Source organism: Pseudochaenichthys georgianus, unplaced genomic scaffold (assembly GCF_902827115.2).
Source record: "Pseudochaenichthys georgianus unplaced genomic scaffold, fPseGeo1.2 scaffold_431_arrow_ctg1, whole genome shotgun sequence".
Lineage (NCBI taxonomy): Eukaryota > Metazoa > Chordata > Actinopteri > Perciformes > Channichthyidae > Pseudochaenichthys > Pseudochaenichthys georgianus.
In genome coordinates, this window is record NW_027262996.1 from 174,526 (window position 1) to 180,570 (window position 6,045).

Below are 6,045 nucleotides of genomic sequence, written 5' to 3' on the forward strand. Positions count from 1 at the left end.
GGTAAAAGCAGCGGGCTGTGGCACAGAGGTACACAACGATGTGTACACTGGGTCATTCAGAATGTTCTATTTCTGAATAAATAGCACATTCTGAACATATGTCAAACAGAGATTCCTATTAAAAGTTATCAATTAATAGCAAGATTTGACATGGGCAAACAGGCTATTTCACAGGACACAGGCTATGTCAGACTTCCATGACATACACCGGGAAAAGCACCTCTCTGTGGCGGCTCACAGAGCCCCAAAAGACGGACTAAGCAGCTCCAGCATCTCTCCCTGACATGCGTACTTCCATAACCTCGCGCACCTTGGGTCCCTGGGCCCCCGAACTTAAGCACTCCCCCACGGACTAAACCCAGATGATCACACCCTCAAGAACCTCGTGCCCCTGGGAACCTTAAAGGGGGGGTGGAGTTTGCGGTGCTTTATCGTCCGCCCACCAGCATCCATATTCGGCCTTATTCACAGCACCACCCAACCTCCTGTGGAGGATGTTCTCATGGCCCTGGTAACACTTAAAGGTGGTGGATTTTGCAGTTCTTTATCGTCCGCCCATCCGCATCCATATTCGTCCTTATTCACAACACCACCCACCCTCCTGTGGAGGATGTTCTCATCGCCCTGGTAACCCTTTAAATAGTCTGATACTACCACTGCAATTACAAGCCAGAAATAATGTTTAAATTGTCGAGGAAAGTGTTTTTAAACGTTTGGGAGAGATTTTTAGCCTGTTATTTTGCAAGATATCATTTAACATTGAAGCTCTCCTGGAGATGGACAGAATATGTCCATTTCCAGGAGAGCTTCAATGTTAAATCATATCTTGCAAAATGACAGGCTAAAACCCAGGAATAAGTGTTTCAAAGGCGGGGAAAAGTTTTGTAAAATAGTCTGATACCTCCAGGGTGCATCGCCACATTTTACAAGCCAGGGAAGGTGTCTGAATCCTGGGTAAACTCTGTTTAAATAGTCTGATACCTCCAGGGCGCATCACCGCATTTTACAATCCAGGGAAGGTGTCTGAATCCTTGGTAAACTTTGTGTAAATAGTCTGATATACCAGGGCTCATCACTGCACTTTACAAGCCAGAAATAATGTTTAAATTGTCGGGGAAAGTGTTTTTAAACGTTTGGAAGAGGTTTTTTGCCTGTCATTTTGCAAGATATCATTTAACATTGAAGCTCTCCTGGAGATGGACAGAATATGTCAATTTCCAGGAGAGCTTCAATGTTAAATCATATCTTGCAAAATGACAGACTAAAACCCAGGAATAAGTGTTTAAAAGGCGGGGAAAAGTTGTTTAAAATAGTCTGATACCTCCAGGGTGCATCACTGCATTTTACAAGCCAGGGAAGGTGTCTGAATCCTGGGTAAACTTTGTTTAAATAGTCTGATACCTGGCACTGTATCAACCCCTGGGAACCTTAAACGTTGTTAAAATGTTTTTTTATTTATTTAATTATCACATGATTTTTACAAAAACAGTATACACAATATGCATAATAAACATAATAATAACATGATAAAAACATGATTAGCGGGGGCCCGGGGGCCATATTAGCCGTCTAACTTGTACGGTGCACCGAGGGAAAAAGGCTGAGTCCACACGGCCTCTACCCCCACATCAGGAGTATCAACCGGCCCTGAAGAAGAGGTATCGCTGCTCTCCGCCCCTGAGTCCTCTTCGGAGGTATCTGACGGCGGTAGAACTCCTTCCGATGATGCTGCTGCTGCCGCCCTGAACATGGAGCGGATCTTCAATCCCTCCTTTATTCCAGGCGTATTCGCGTAGAACCGGTCTGCAGTGCTTATGTCGTGACACATAAACCTGGCGAGAATCGACCTGCTTTCAGGATCTTGGTGATGCTTGATATTGTCTGTCAGGGCAGTGCGCAGGATTGTGAAGGTGATGGCTGTTTCTAGCCCAGCATCAGCCCAAGCCCTCTTCAAGTGAGCGTTCAGGTTCCTGGAAGCATTCTTCCCCGTTGTGAAAAGGAAGAATTCATTCTGAGGACCCGACAAGCCCTCTTTTATCCCCATCCACCGCATGACCCAGCTAAACTCCTTTACTGTAAGCACCAGCTGTGCTTCGCCAAATGTCTTGGCAGTCTTGTGATCCTGCACATGGATGATGTAGCCCTCATCAGTGCCCCTTATGTCCGCCTCTAACACCTCAGTGTTGGTCATGTTTGCGTACACACCCGGACGGTGGCCATACAGGAGGCTCCAATGGAGGGTTAGATAGCCATATAGCAGTTACTGGGTGATTGAGGTCGGGTTGCAAGCCATCAGGTCAAGGAGATCAGGGATGCGCTTCTCAGCTGCCACTATGGCGGCGAGAAGCTCCACCTGGCTCGGCAGACGATCGAGCTTGTTCCTCTTCATCTTGAACTGGTGAACAGTGACAGACTTTTTCAAGTCGTTCATGTTGGCTTTCACCTCTCTGATGATGTGGGTCATATCAGACTGGGTGAGCCTGCACCCCCGGAGCTTTGACTCAGACTCAGACATTGTTGAGTCAGACGTTGTTGCGATGTTGTGACAGTCACCCGGTAGTCACAACATCGCATGCGGCCCCCACCTCCTCTTTTTGGGGCCCTCAGATTAATTTATAAACAACATAATGAATGTACTTGTAGTACTGATACCGTCCACTAGACTCCTAGTTACGTCATGAGCTGCGTACATGATTTCATTCGGCAGCCAAATACCCGAACTAATCTGTGTGTATTGTGTGTGTTTCCTGGGGAAACACTCACAAGAAACACCGGCTGTTTTTATGCCTGCTGTGACGTTAAGTTGCCTCTTGTAATTATGCCTTTACAAGCTTAAAAGTGGTTTTTATCATCTGAATTTGGCGAAACAAGTTTAATATTCTAAAACCCAAGACTTTGTTTATTTGAAATCAGATGAAATCAAACTGTCATCGACCCTGCCGTGTTGTCTATGATTACTACGCGTTTAATTCATAATTTCAGCGGGAGGGAGGAGGAGCGGCACTGAGGAACAGCAGAGAGTTGACTTGTGTCTGTGTGGACATTCCCCTTATTGTGCGTCAACACAGGCTACAAGTGTCTTAGGTTCAAGTTAGACAACTAATGTCTGGGTTAGTGTTCATGACTTCATGATTATGTCATCTTAATTGTTCATCTTAATGCACACACATTTCCCGTGCTTTCCAATAGTTTAAAATAGTTGTATTCCACTGTTTAATACAAACATGCCATTTGAAAAAATTACAACATTTCTATGAACTGATATTTGTTTAGCGAGTTTATTAGAGGATGTTCCCAGAAAGATTGGAAAATGTCAATGAAGATGTCAGACTTAATTTGTTAATAATTACATACAATACATGGAATTTGTGTGTGTGTTCCAAGTGAATCTGCGGCCCCCTGGTGGCCAGTACACAGCCCCTAGCTCTGAAAATAGTATAGTCACCGACATAAGAGTTGCTAATGTTCAGCAGACAATGGCCGTAGAGACAGGGTATACAGACACCAATACATGGGTAGACTGGGTAGTGTATTCTGCTAAGGAAAACAAGCAATCAGCTTCTATCTTAAGCCTAGTTACAATCATTCAAAGTAGCAGTGATAAAACCGCTTCTTAAAAAGCACAACCTCGATCCAGAGGTTTTAGCCAACTATAGACCTATTTCTAATCTTCCGTTCCTCTCAAAAATTCTTGAGAAAGCGGTCACAAAACAGTTGTGTGATTAGTTAAAAAACAATGATTTATTTGAAGATTTTAAGTCTGGCTTTAGAACACATCATAGCACAGAGACAGCTCTGGTTAAAGTCACAAATGACATTCTAATAGCCTCAGACAAGGGACTTGTCTCAATTCTTGTTTTGCTCGATCTCAGTGCTGTATTTGACACTATCGACCATGATATCCTATTGCAAAGACTAGAGCACTTAGTTGGCATACAGGAAACTGCTTTAGGCTGGTTTAGGTCCTATCTATCTGAACGCTCTCAGTTTGTACGTGTTAACGATGAATCTTCCACGCAAACCAAAGTTAGCCATGGAGTGCCACAGGGCTCAGTGCTCGGACCTATTTTGTTCACATTATATATGCTTCCGTTAGGCAATATTATAAGGAATCATTCTGTAAACTTTCATTGTTATGCGGATGATACTCAACGATACTTATCAAGCCTGATGAGTCCAATCATCTAAATAAAATTCAAGACTGCCTTAAGGACTTAAAAACGTGGATGAACTTAAACTTTTTGATGTTAAACACGACCAAAACTGAAGTTATTGGACTTGGCCCGAAGAATCTACGAAACAAATTATCTAAAGATATACTAACTATGGATGGCATTAATTTGGCCTCCAGTGAGACTGTAAGGAATCTTGGTGTTATATTTGATCAGGATTTATCCTTTAACGCCCACTTAAAATCAATTTCAAGGACTGCCTACTTCCATCTACGTAACATTGCAAAAATCAGGCATATCTTGCCTCAAAACGATGCAGAGAAACTAGTCCATGCATTTGTTACTTCTAGGCTGGATTATTGTAACTCTTTATTATCAGGGAGTACCAAGAAGTCAGTCAAGTCGCTTCAGCTGATTCAAAATGCTGCAGCTCGTGTACTAACCAGAGGTAGGAAAAGGGACCACATTACTCCTGTTCTGGCTGCCTTTCACTGGCTCCCTATAGAACACAGGATATAATTTAAAATTCTTCTTCTCGCCTACAAAGCCCTTAATGGGCAGGCGCCATCTTACCTTAAATAACTCATTATACCCTACTGTCCTACTAGGGCATTGCGTTCCAAGAATGCAGGGTTGTTGGTTGTTCCTAGAATCTCTAAAAGTACATTGGGAGCCAGAGCCTTTTCTTATCAAGCTCCACATTTGTGGAATCAGCTTCCAGTTTGTGTTCGGGCGGCAGACACCCTATCCGTTTTTAAGAGTGCGCTTAAGACCTTCCTTTTTGATAAAGCTTATAGTTAGGGCTGATTAGATTCAGCCCCTAGTTTTGCTGATATAGGCTTAGTTTGTCGGGGGACATCTTACTTCTTCCTTCTCTCTGTCTATACCTGTGTACTCTCATGTTCTGATTAACCCAGCTTCCCCAAATGTCTTTCTTTTGGTGTCTATATACGCTGGGATCCGGAGTCATGGATGATCCTGCGGTCCTGTGTCCTGGATCGCGAGCCCTGGATTGCTAGTCGTGGCTGTGGTCCTGGATCATCGGTCCTGGATGGATATCCTCGTGGATTCATCTTCCTATTATACACACATGCATTTCCAAACATCTGGAATACCTATGTTGCAAATGTATTATCTTTCAATTTACACACGGCATCTATTGCATGTCTGTCCGTCCTGGGAGAGGGATCCCTCCTCTGTTGCTCTCCCTGAGGTTTCTCCCATTTTCCCTTTAAACTGTGGGTTTTCTTCGGAAGTTTTTCCTTGTACGATGTGAGGGTCTAAGGACAGAGGGTGTCGTATTGTCATACTGATATTCTGTACACACTGTGAAGACCACTGAGACAAATGTAACATTTGTGATATTGGGCTATATAAATAAACATTGATTGATTGATTGATTGATTGATTGATTGATTGATTGATTGATTGATTGATTGATTGATTGATTGATTGGGAACTACTGTGGTCATTTAACCAGGAAAAGAGAGTGGCTGAAAATGAAAAGTGTCCTCTAAATAATAAAGTTTCCCCCCAAAACTAAATCCTAGACAGAGTCAGTATGGCATCACAAAGACAGTTTAATTCGCCCAAACCCATTTACCACCTCCAACCAAGCGGCAAACTCTGGGGAACAGCCGGGACGCCAATACGGAAGTGCCACACACTGCAGTTCATACATGGGCCGCTAGGGACTGGCTGCAGAAAGGAGCAATTTCCATAGACCCCCATGTTAAAATGCCCAACTTTACAGCAGAAAAAAACATGTTAATACCCATGGATGCAATACATATTATTATCGATATAGTTAGATTCCACCTTCATGATTATGAATCTGTGAGTGAATTGTTTTCTAACACAACCCTTTTATTTA